At 42.3% G+C, this 13283-nt stretch overlaps 1 long non-coding RNA gene across 1 annotated transcript; it reads left to right on the top strand.

Moving 5' to 3' along the window:
* The first annotated feature begins 1206 nt into the window (after positions 1–1206).
* On the top strand, positions 1207–1757 carry LOC128810285 (uncharacterized). Its single transcript, XR_008437994.1, has 2 exons — positions 1207–1568; positions 1718–1757. It is a non-coding gene; the product is annotated as an uncharacterized LOC128810285 (long non-coding RNA).
* Positions 1758–13283: the final 11526 nt, after the last annotated feature.

Raw genomic sequence — 13283 nt, 5'->3', positions numbered from 1 at the left:
AAGTTTTGGGGTTCTTCCTTCTTGAAGGAAAGTGTCTTTGAAGGAGTTCTTTGATTTCCTGTTAAAAAGGGGGAGGGATTTTATATATTGTATTTACGGGGGCCCTTGGATTCAAGTGGGAGGTGGAACAAGTTTTCTGTGTGCTGGCAGTGACCTACTCATGCTGCTGGCCAAGGGCTGGTGAGAAGGGAGCAGGGCTGGGTGGATTCTTTTAAAGCATCTCCTCTGAGTTGTCCTGATGCTGCAATTCACTGGAGCAGAACAGGGAAGGGTCTAACCTCCACTGAGGAGGGATTAATTTAATTGGGGGTAAAGTTTCCCACAGAGCATTTTATCTGAATTTATAAATCCTGAGAGCACAGAAAGGATGAGTGAAACTTTCCAACTTAACCTTGTGACAAATTTAAGTAATTAGTTTCAGAAATATGGCCACGTTGAAAAAACAAAATCTTCTCTAAAATGGAAATACTTAACACTGGCCAAATATTAATAACCTGATAAACACGGGACTTTATGAAAATGTAACATTTTAAAATTTTGGTTAACTTGGTGAGAATTAGGAACAACATGAACAATTATACATGATATCTTGAAGATGGGTTATAGGAATAAGCTAATATTTCACTATTTGGGGGTTAGGATGTGGACCTTTTCCCACAAATTTCTTTAAAAATTCCTCCAAAGGGGCTGGGGACCTCTTGTGGGAAGTGACCACTAAAGACAAAAGCATTTTGGAGACAGTGCCCCAGGGATGATCTTCAAATACATTTTCCTTTAGCTTGAAGTTGCTTTTTTATTTTCTTCTCTGTTGTTTCAGTTCTTCCGTTGGATTATTTGTAAAGAATATGGGATTGTCCAGTAATATTGTTTTGTGCATTTTTTACCAGATTCAAAGGCAATGGAAACTTTCCATTGTCCTCAACCAAATTGGTTGAAGCAGTAAAGGTCTCAGGGATGATTAATTTCCAGTAAGTTTTAGGAATATATTTGGTTGTTTAGAGCAGAAAGGTTCTGTGAGTTTTGACAGAGGGAAAGGATGTGGCATGAACATGCCTGTTAGCAGCTTTAGAAGGTGAGCATGCCTGGAGATGGCGTGCTGTATGGCCCAGCTGCCTGCAGCCCTTGGCTATGAGCTCACAGCCCGCTGCCCCGTGAGCTCAGGCTTTGTTGTTTCCAGTGCTATTGGAAATGTGTGGGAATCTTACCCAGGCTGCACATTTGCTGTCACTTGTTGCCAAGAGTGCCAGTCCTACTGTCCATCCCAGTACTGCCTTCCCAGTCCCAGCCACTGTGACAGCACCAGTATGTTCGCTGTGGAGCAGCTGAGTGACGCACTCTGTCAAAAGCAGGATTTTTTGGCCAAGTGAGTCTGCAGCTTGGTGAGATTCTTGATCTAGCCCCTGAGACAGTGGTGTCAGTATTGATGCAGGCCCAAGGGATGAGCAGAATCCTGTACCAGGATCCCTTTTGGTATCTTCTGCAGATCAGGACACCAGATGCTGGGGCTTCCAATGAGTTATTTGTGTGTTGTATGGTTGCCTTGTTTTTCTTTTCTGCTCCCATTTCAGGTAAACCATTGTGAGTTATCAGGAAACTCTCTCTGCATCTTTGTTGCAAGCCTTTTGGGTTAACAGCAGCAGCTTTGCACTTGTGAATTTTCTTCTGTTCCTCCTAACCATAATCTAATTTGGAGTTTTTTCATCTTTCTGTTTAACAGGAAAGATGCCTGCTCTAAAAATATAGAATATAGCTCCAGATCTCTGTTCTGTGAACAGCTGGTCACGTTTAAAATGAATGCCTAAAGAAAATAGCAAATTTGAAAAGAAATGTGAGTTTCTGAATTCTGGCAAGTGAAAGGCTGGCCTGAGGTAAGCCAGCCAATTCCTGGATGACTCCAGCGCCAGTGTGAGTGCCAGCACTTTTGCCTTCTCTCTTTCACTGCAGAGCTGGTGCTAAGGTTTCAGTTTCACGTAAACTGTTCCCCAAATGGTTAGTTCTGGAAATAACAGCCCAGTTCCAATGATGACACAGGTGACATTTTCAAAATCAAAAACTGGGACAGTTCTGTAGTGACATTTTTAGGGTCTCAAAATATCCCTGCAAAAGACGAACGTATGCTTAAAAAAACATGCTGATGTCACTACTGCCAGTGTCTGCTTCAACAGCGATACATACATACTTCCCTGAGCACAAGGTTTTTTCCAGTTGCTTTAATTTGAAGTAAATTGTGTCATGAAACACCAAAAGTGCTGCTAACATTCATTCGGGTCTTGTCTGAATCGTGAGGCTGAACCAGTTTAACTTCAATTAGTTCAGTAAACCAGCAGGGCAGGTATGCAGCACCTCTTGGATTGTGTAAACTCATTATCTTTTAGCCCATCTGTTTGATTGTACACGCTCGCTGGCCACAGCTCAGGTTGGAAATGTCACAGAGGCATTTGTGCACAAGGATGCTGGATGTGGAATCCCAGGGCTGTACAAACCACCACGGATGGGCAAAGGCTGGCACGGAGAGGGAGCTGTGCAGGGGCTGCACTCGGTGGGCTGCCCTGCCCACCGCAGCTCCTCCTGCGAGCTGCACTCAGGCCTTTGCTCTCCACAAAAGTGCAGCAACTTCTGCTCATTTGGGAGGAGCATCTTGACCACGTGTTTTGCACCCAGGAAGAAATCAAGCATTTTTTCAGTTTATATTGGAAGTGGAAAAATTTGTGCAGCTCAGGTGCTGAAAGAAACTCCTGGGTTGTTGAGATGTCCTATGGGCTAAAATAAATGCTAAATGTTCCTTTTCTTTAAATTATTAGAAACAAAAATAGTTTTTCCCAGAGTCACAAGTCCTGCTAATTAGAAGTGGGACTAATTTTCACCAAAATACAGGAGAACCTGTATGTTTTGCTAGGTATCCAGTGTCAGGGCAAGATGTTGGAGATACCTCTGCTGATGGGCCAGGGTGTAAGCAGTGCACTGCTCAGCTTCCCAGTGCTCACTGGGAAGAGCCGCAGGGCTGCCAGGCATCTGCAAGGGTACTGAACTCCTTTGTCCAGACCCCTCAGCTTAAGGACAGCTGCTTAAAGCCCTTCCCTATGTTAAGTGTACACACCAAAAGGTGACAGGTACACAGAAGTAAATTGTAGGCGTCTTGAATGTACCTGCTCTACCCCTTGTTACAAAATGGCTTTTCTGCTGATGGGTATTTCCTACAGTGTTTGTCAAACAGTAGGTTCATGGCTTAGTCAGGGACAGAGTTATTAAGGACATAAAACGCCATCTGGATGATGCTAATAAACATAAAACCTAACCTTCAGATGCACTGCAGCAGTGACCAGACTGCACCAGGCCAGATTACCCTTTGTGTTAAAATCTGAGTCCCATACTAACCCTCGTGGCTGTCCAACCTCATATATTTCACTCTGAAAACATAAAATGTGGTTATTCCACAGGAATAGTAGGACCAAGTGACCTATCCCTGACATCTTACTGGAACCCTGTCTTAAAAGGACTGATTTCCTAGTAGAGTTTCCTTTTCTGTTTCTAAACAGTTGGTGGTTGCCTTTAAACTTTTATTTAGGATTTCTGTTTCTCAGCTTAGTTGGCAGTTCATGTGGCAAGGAAAAAAATTTAAAACCCTTTTGCAAGCTGAAAACACCCAAACCTATCCTATAAATGCATTTTGTACTTGTTTATATAAGAAAATGCCGGAATTTTCCATTCAAAATCTATTCTGTGTTCTAGGAATAACCTAGCTATCACTTTACTTCCGTAATCACTTGCAGATAATATCACTGTCAGGGAGAGAGAAGGCTCTGCAGGCCTAACCCTTAACTCTTTAGCATTAAAGGATGGTTTTCCTCTGCAGGAAGATTTTGGATTTTTTTCTATGACAGGACACGGTTTGTCAAATGAATTTGTGCTTATCACTAGCACTTGCTATTGAAAGTTGGTATTTGCTAACAAATATCACACAGGCATTGTGATTTATTGTTCTAAATACAACTGCTGTGCAGACAGCAGGTGAGAAGTGCTAGCAAAGGGCAGCTGCTCTGGCTGCCCCCAGCCGTGCTGACCTCTACAAGGCTGCAAGGCAAGGTCCAGCATCGCCTTTGATCAGCCGTGCCGTGCTCTCCGAGGGCTTGCACTGAAACCTGTGACTCAGCTTGCAGTCAGGATCTCACCCCTGTGGCTGCAGCGTAAATAAATACCTGCCTCTTTACCCGCCCAGGCTGAACAGAGCAGACCTCTAGACAAATGTGACTTCATGTGTTATTCAGTGCTATGAGACTGTGAGGAAGATGCACACATTAAGGTGTCCAAATCTGATGCCAGAACTAGTCAGATGCTTCCCAAATGAGCATGCACATGTGCGAGAATTGAAAATGTTGCACTTAAAAAGGACAGAAAGTGAAGTTGCTGTATAATCAGAGGTTTCTCTGTGCTGTCAGGCTGATTTGCAGCTCTGTGTACGGCACATTAAAATAGACAGGACAATTGTAAGGTGCCTGTGAGTCTGGTCTAGCCTTCTGCTTCTAGCACAACCCAGCAGTAGAGTGGTTAAAGAGTTTTGCCACCGTCACTTGGTACCCATTGAACAGTGCCACTTTTGTAAGAAAATAAATCACAAAACACTGCAAGCCCTGCCATGCACAGTGCTGTGCAAACAGTGGCAAAGACTTGACCACTTGGCAGCATCAATATGTACCCAGTAACCCAGGCATGGGGAAACTGCAGCTATAGGCACACGTGTTATCTTTTTCTCCCTTCTCTATGTAAACTCAGTATTAGAAAAACATTTTCTAGAGAAATAAATGGTATTTCCACTGTGCCTGCACTATTGTTGGAATTGTTCTGGGACCAAGAGTGTGCGTAGCTGACTATCCCTTTGTGAAATGGTGTTGATGTTTATTATTCCTCTGTACTTCTACACCACACCTCTGTTGTCTCCATCACTTAATGCTCACTGTAGATGATCCTTTTGTTATGTAAGTTTAAAAGTATCCCCTCTGTTCCCCACAGAGGATTCAGCTACTGGAGGTCTCCTCTCTCTGTCTCCGCTAATTATGCTGCTGCTACATGACCACCCCTCATCTCCACAGAGTAGACAAGCACAGATGAAGCTCTTATGAGGTCCTGATCATGTTTTTAGGGCCTCATAAAAAAGCACAGGAAGGACTAGCTGGCCCCAGCAGTGTCCAGTCTCAAGGGAAAGATAGAGTGTGAGAGTTTTAAGTGCCATGAGGGGAAGTTGGTGTTTTAGTGCAGGGCACAGGTTTCCACCTTGCACAGGTGTTCTTGCCTCACCTCCACTACCCAGTGTTGATGGGCAACTTGATGCCATGCAGAAGTTTGGTAAGGGCTTCCCATCCCAGTGCAGTGACCCGTGTGTGGAGAGAGAGCACTTGGTTTCTCCTCTCCAGGTCCCTCTTTCTCTGTCCCGTATGCTCTGCATTTGGCATATGGGGCTTTTTGCTTATTTCTGGTCAGACATGAGGTGTAAATAAAGTAAAAATGCTCAGTCAGTAGCATGTTCTCTACTAAACAAATTTATACTCATGAACTTTTAATACTAGTAAGACATTTGGTAAAAATCTTAATTTGGCTGAAGCCATTATGGGTGTATTACACTCAAATGAAAGTAGCATTTCTGGTTTTCATCCGATATATACTTTGGCTCAGATTTTACGTTCCTTTTCAAGAATATATTGCCTCTAGTTGTCTCCATGTGTAGTGGATTTAGCTTCAGGTGGAAGAAAGCAGAAATTTCTGCAAACAAAAAAATTCATCCTTATGAAAATTGGTTGCAATTTAATAATACATAGAGTAATATTTAGAACAAGAAACATCAGAATAAAATTTAACTAAATATTCACAGTTTGGGAATACCCATGTTTACTTCCTAACACTTTTTTCAAAATAGGACCCCAAATATAGGAAATCTGTGCTATTATTCATTACAATTAAATGGGCTTTGGTTCTCAGAGACTCCTGCTAAAATCTGCACTCTGGTGAACAAGTCTGTACTGGATTATTTAGTGTCTGCTATTAATAAATATTTCATTGTGCTGATGGAAAATATTCCTTTTGCTTTGTGATACAAGCTTTTTTTTTTTTTTTTTTTTTTTAATCCTGAAGGAAATTGAAGGCCCCTTCTTTCTTCTCTTCGTTTCTTTTTTTTTCCTCCCTAGGATAGGACTTTAATGCACAGGTAGCTGCTGATATGATTTAGCACTTTGTGTTCAGGTTAGTTGGCTGGATGTAATTGAGATGATGTGATAGGCTGAGAAAGGCAAATAGAAGAAGAGATAAGGACCCTAAATTCATCTTTGAGAAACTTTCCCCTCCTTCAGTGATACTGAGGTGCTGCTGAATTCAGTCAAAGCTCCTGACATTAAACTAGGATTTCAAATGGAGAGAGGCCTTTTCAGTCAATGGTCTTTTTAAGGCCATGGAAAACGAGTGAGTTTTCCAAAAACCATTTTCCAACTGAAATATTCTTTTGCCAGAGATGCAATGAGTAATCAGTTCCTGCCACCAGAATGGAACTCTATTGTGTATCAGAGAATTGAGATGAAGGAGAAAACCTGGCAAAAGCATCTCTGAGTTTCACCATACAGCCCTGGAAAACCAAGGAAACTTCTAATAAAAACATCTTCTTCCCCCCTTATTTTTATCAAAACACCTATGGAAAGATAGAGGGGCAGGAGGGGAGACACTGGGAAAGAAGGGTCAGGTGGTGGATTTTCTGAGCAGGTCAGTTCCCTTGGCTATAGGACCAGAAGATCCTCTGTCCCACAGGGCACTTTTCTTTGTTGATAAATTCAGTGGGCTGCAGCAGTCCTAGGGACCCTGGGATTTGTTCTGTGCCACAAGCATCAATGCATATCCTGAGGTACCTGTGCATGCTCTTTGCTGGTCTGATAGCCTCTCAGGAAGGCTTCTCTAAACCCCCTCCCTTGATAGCTTGAAATAGGGGCTGTGCACTGGCTAGCATTAATTTAACATGATATTCAGATTCACCCCCGATAATCCAACACTCATCAAAATTGTCAAAAACTGTTTCTTCACCTCAAAAAGAGCAAGACTTGTCTGGCTGCCCTCCAAGTCATCAATTTACGTGTTGACTTTGGGACTTAAAAAAAACCCAAAAAAACAGTGGTAGTCAAAGGAGCAATTTCAAGGTAACTGTGCCCAAGGAGTGCAAGTTCTGCCCTTCCTATACCTGCCTCGAGGTCTGGATGTGAGCTGGGTTCTGCAAGCCCTGTGACTGGGCACTCTTACAGATCCAACAGAAGATATGGAAGAGGGAAGCATGGATGCAGGAAAAAAAAATACCTCCCTCTTCTTCTCCCAGCAGAGCTGACTAAAGCAGCATTGCCTTTTGCCTCTTGGTCTGTTCTCTGCTTTGGGCTTTGTTGCTTCTTCAGTGTTAAAGTGTCCAGCATACGATGTGTGTTTCTGGCAGAAACCTGAGCGGATGAGGGGACTATCGGTACTTCAGTTATTTCAGTACAAGGTTTTGTAGAAAAGATAGTAAAGTTCACACAATCTCTTACTTTTTAGGCAGTAGCGTAATGTTTCTTTCCTGACATCCAAGTCTAATGGTTGTTTAGGAATCCAAAACATAAAGATTGACAGTTTTCTAATTCTTCCATTACTCCAGATGATTGATTCCATTTTCTAACTGGAGAAGTTGGCTTTTAGTGTTGAATGAACCATGTTCCAATGCCCTTTCATTATTTATGTTCATTAATGAACAACCCCCCTCTGCCCTACCACCTCCCATTTGCCCATAATGTAGTGGCCATTATGTCCCTATACCAAAATCACACACCCTTAACTGTTTTTAATAATCTGCGTGTGGTCTGTCTGGCTGTTCTGTCTGTCTGGCACAAATTTCCAAGGCTATTAAAAAGGAAAAATAGCATTGGCTCCTGTCAATGAGACTAGGGAAGATTTTCAAGGTCAAATCCTGCAGCAAACTGCTTTCTTTCACAAATGTGAGAGACTTGTAAGAACCCCATTCACGTGATAAATATTTATGATTTGGGAGGAGGAATTCAAGAGTAAGCGAAATCTTCTGACATTGACTATCGTGGGAATTTGGGGGGAAGAAGGACGGGAACAAAATTAAGGGGAAAACCTTCAGCAATTTTAATCATTTCAATTGCATTTTCTCAGCAATTTACTTTTCACTTGGGAAAAATCCTTTTCCATTGGAAATAGTGAATGGGAGGGGAACTTTTTTCCTTTCCAGTTTAAGTTCTTTATATTAAGCCTGTAAATCCTGAAGTGGGACTCTCTCAGTGGTAAATACTATTGTAGTAATGGATTTGTTGGCATCCCTTAAAGCTGAGGGACTACGTGAATTTGCCAGTGTATGGATCTGCTTTCCTTCATTCCAAGTTTCTCAGCTGACTTGTAATTACATTGCATGGAAGGCATATATGTTTTCTTGGGGTAAACTGAGATTTTGACCCAGGGGAGGAGTAAATTCTTTTTCCTTTTTCCTTTCTTCATGAGGAAACCTAAGGAGATGGAGACCACTCCCTTTAGACTTAGACATGTTTCTTCACCAAGAGCGTTATGTCTTGATTAAGGGATGAAGTGCATTGAGTAAATATCCCTTACCCATTTACAGAGAATTTAAAGTTTGAGTATCCTAAAGGTAGACTGGCCAGATTTTCTCATTAGTAACTGGACATTTCTAGGAAAGTCTGGAATCAATTACATTCAACATGATTTCTGTGCAATCTGATTTATCTGTGGTATTCTGACTTTTTTCCCATCAAAACAATTTCAGCTTTTTTCTAGTGGGTCCTTGTGTGACTTGGACTTTTCCTTAAGAAATGAAATTCAATTAAATTTTAAAATCTGACTATTCAGGAGCTTTGAGTAGAAAACATTGTCTCCCTAACAGAGACATTCCTTTGGGCATGCTGAGGCATCCACTCAGCCATGTCGGACAGATTCCCAAATAGTAGTGTTTTCCTCCTACCACAGCTTAATTTTCTGCTCTATTTGTGCATAATCTAAAGATACTTCTGCATGGAATTAGATTGTTAGTTCAGCTACATCCTCCAAGATGCACCATTTTCTGTGGGTTTTAGCAATTATAATAGTAAGCTCAGGTATTTGTGCTCCTCTGGCAGGTAAAACTTTGAACTGATGAAGGAAATGAAGGGGAAAAAAAGTAGTTTATACACAGAGGTAAATACTTTCAAATAATTTTGTATGTTAAAAAAAAAAAAAAAAAACCAAAAAAAAAAAAAAAACCACACCAGAACAAAACCACCCTGTTACTCCAAGAAACTTAGCCAGAAATTCATATATTAAAACCCAGAAACATCACCTGTAGCACATCATGTAAAAGGAAAAAAATTTGCACAGTTTGAGTAGTCCATCACCATAATCATCATTTTCCTGTGTTTAGTCCAGGGGAAACCAGGGGATAGATCATGCAGGACATGATGTATGGCACCAGCAGGCTCCATGTATTATTATTAGCATTAGTATTAGTATTAGTGTTAGTATTAGTATTAGTATTTTATTCTTAATCTTGCTGCCTCTCTGGCCTCCTCATACACCCCTAGTGCCAACAGTTTTGGCCATGGTCTCTGGCACCTGAAGAAACTGCAAGTTCTTCCAGACACATGAGAGCTGGGCCAAACACACAGGAAAATCTCCAAGACAACAAAGCACTTGCTTTCAGCCTTACCCCTCTAGTTTTGTAATATTCTCATGTAAAACCAAAACTTTCCAGACAGTGCTCTTAAAATACAGAAAGTCTTTTGTGCAGAGCATCCAGAGGGGTCATCTGAGCATGGTGTGTAACACTTAGGAGCCCCTGAGTACCACTGCTGACAACTTCCATCCTGGGGAAAATACAAAAGACAGGTTAGTTGTGTATACACTACATTAAGAAAAAATCAAGTTGCCAAAAATCAAAAGGAAAAGTTATGTCTTCTACTTAATTTATTTAATAATTGGTAAACAAACCAACTTTCTTGAGAATAATGGCTTAAATTCTGAGATTCTTAGAAAAAAGAATTTTAAATGGGACCTGCAGTCTGTAAGAGAGACAAAGTTACAGTCCCTCCTTCTTGACACTGACTGTGAGAGAGCTTTATAAGCCTTTATGTGTAACCTAAATGGATGAGAGGGTGTTTTATCAGGTACAAATAATGTTTGGCAACACTAAGCTAAATGCATTTCAACTTTGAGTAGAGAGATATATACAGTGATAAGGTCAGTGATGTTATTTTAAATTAACATTTATTAAATACCACTATTTACTTGATTGGTGTTTGCCCTGCAAACTCGCTAAGTTGTAGATGGCAAAGATTTCACAAAGCTTCCCATTTTCAAACTATTTATTATATTTAGGGTAAATCACAGATACAAAATCAATGTACTGCATTTGCTCTTGAAATTACTCTTATCCTCTTGTTTGCTTTCAGAATAAAATCAAACAACTTTAACAGAAGTAGGTTAGTATTCCTACAGCCATGCAGCCTACAGGTAGAGCAGCCATGGCTGGAGGTTTGCTCTGCTGGGTGATGGTCAGGACGTGGGTGGAGTGGATCCCTGCTCTCGCCAGGGACCACTGGCTTCCCAGGGCCAGCGCTCAGCTGGCAGCAGCCCCAAGAGCTGAGCACTGCAGGACTTTCCTGTGGAAATGCCTCTGGCTGTGGGCACAGGGCCCAAGTGCCAAACAGGGTAAAGGAACAGGAAAGGAACTGCACCGCAGAGCATAGACCTGACTGCTTTATGTCATTGTATTGCTAGAGACCTGCCAGCAGCTTCCTTCTGTTCCCAGCACCTTCGCAGCTCTGCTCCCATTTCCTCAGGGCATGTCCTGCCGTTGGCAGGGGGACGGTGGCGCATCCCATCTGCGTCTGGCAGAGCTCACGCTGGAGCCACAGAATATTGCACCCAGGGTTTCGGCTTTCAGTGCTTAGACACCAGAGCATGCACCCAGGCAATTTAGCATGAACTCACTGTTATTTGGAGAGAGATAAAATGCCACTTTCAGTCCCACTGTCATAATAATTTTCCTGCAACTCTGCTTCTGCTCGATGTAAGTCCTGGAGATAAAGCCTGCAACCTGTGGGCAAGCTCTGCTCTCGGGTCAGCAGTGCATGAAGATGGTATGGCCCCACCACAGCCCAGCTATCCTGGTCTCATCTGCCTGGTCCATGCTTAGGAAAGTTCTGTCTTTGGTTTTGTGTAGTTCACCATTCCCATTGTCTGGGTGTTTGTTTGCACCCAAGATGATTAACCTGACACTGCTGGTGGCTGCCTGACATCGCGCAGAACAAACACAGGAGTTTACAGCACCCCAGCCAGGTTAACAGTTCGCAGAAGTTAAAAACTCTCATGTTGCAAATAATGTTTTACCATTAACTTGAGTATGACACTGAAATAAAAGGAACCATTTCCTTTGAAGGAGGCTGTGCTAATATTTAAGCTCTGTGCCCGGACATTTAAGGAAGAGCAGATACTGAGCTGAATTCTAAACAAAAGTGTAACGGAAAGCGAATCTGTGTTTTCTGTCTAATTTTCTTAGATGTTAAGGCCTATTTATGATCTCCCTCATGCCTCAGAAACCTCTCTGAAATCAACACATATGTGCTGTCATGCAACCTGGTTATATTTAGCAGGGGATGAATTTTCATTTAGGACAACTGTTTGCTCAAAGCTGATATTGTTTCAGTTTCAGAAGGAGCTCTGGGTTTAGTTGTTACTGATCTGCTGCCTTGAGAGCTGCGTGATCATCCAGATAATGTGTTCTGCAACTACTTTGTATGCACTGGCACTGAGGGTTGCTGCTGCCCCATAGCCCTGGTATTGGGGTCCAGGTCCTCAGCTAGGATGTCCAGACTGACCCTCCGCAGCACTAATTTGGCTCTGCCAGTTTGCACCAGCTCAGGGTATGACCCTGCCTGCAAATGGCAGCAGCAAGTTAAACAAAGAAGTTCTCTTTCTTATTTCATAGTAACCAAAACTGGGGCTATAAGACAGCCAGGTGGATGTGGGAAGGGGCTTCTTTCCATAACCACAGAGTGACTCCCTGTTTTCTAGGGAACAGCCATCCCCACTTCTAAAGTCTGCAAGCTAAAGCAACCTCAAATCTTGCCTTCTCTGCCTGTGCATGAGGAGAAGGTTCAAAAGGAGCTGAAGCAAGTGCTGCTAAGCACAGGCACACAATGCTCTCACCTCTAGCACTGTTGCTGCAGCCCTGGACCTGTCCTCTGAGCCCACAGCTTTTCCTTGCTTCAAAATCCTCTGCTGCATGAGTTAAAAAAGGGGACTAATGAGAAAGTCAAAGGGGCTGACTTCCACCAGACCTGAGAAAGAAGCCTCACTCCACCCAACAGTGCTGTGCTGGTACATGGACGTAGGAAACCAGTCTGTTCTTTTTCTGATTTCGCATGGAACAGTATGGGTGGAACTCACAGTTTTCATTTTTGTTAGAAAACAGTACTTAGTAAGCTGACTCTTAGATGGGCAACCCTAATAGCACAACTGTTTAATGAACATTACTGTTTCAGCATATGTGGATGTGTACACACAGCAGACAGCACATGAATAGTTGGTAACAGCTGGAATTTAATTTAACAAATGATCATAGAAAATGTAGGGCTGACTAGTAAGGTGAATTATTGGCTTTTTCATCACTGAGATTATGAACCACATCCAATCCAGACCAGAGAATTAAAAACAACTTTTTGATTAAATGCAAGGAGTCTTCCAGGAAATTTGAGTACAAGCAGGTCAGTTCTGTTTCACGGTTGCCAAGCAGAGGCTGTGGGAGGTCTGGGGTCCGTTGCCAGCTGCTAGTGGAACATTAGGGACCTGTGACAATGGGCTAACATAGTTTGGACCCTATTTTTAAGGATGCTGTCCCAGTACTCAGTTTTAGAAGCCAGAATATGAAACAATCTTCTTGAGCAAATTCTCTCACATGAACTTACATAGCAGCATCTCCAGGAAACTGTGGGGCTGGGGACAGGGGGAGTGTTGTGAGGTTTTTGGGGTTTGGGTTTTTTTTTTCCCAGCCTAACATATCAACAGACTCCTAACCAAGGGGATTGTTTTTTGTAAGTTTGAGATTAAACAGAGATGGCAGTTTGGACATACTAAGGAATTTTTTAAAGTAAGGGCATTTTCATTGTTTGCCATCATTGCTTTCCCCTAAGAGAGGATGGTGTTACCATGTGTGAGAACAACTTGGTCTGGAAATCTTGCATCTGTTTTATCTACTGGCTCTTGCTGTGAACTAATGTGTTTGA

The sequence above is a fragment of the Vidua macroura genome, chromosome 7 (assembly GCF_024509145.1).
Source record: "Vidua macroura isolate BioBank_ID:100142 chromosome 7, ASM2450914v1, whole genome shotgun sequence".
Classification (NCBI taxonomy): Eukaryota; Metazoa; Chordata; class Aves; order Passeriformes; family Viduidae; genus Vidua; species Vidua macroura.
Note: the sequence above shows the minus strand (reverse complement) of the source record. Positions and strands in the feature narration are given on the sequence as shown.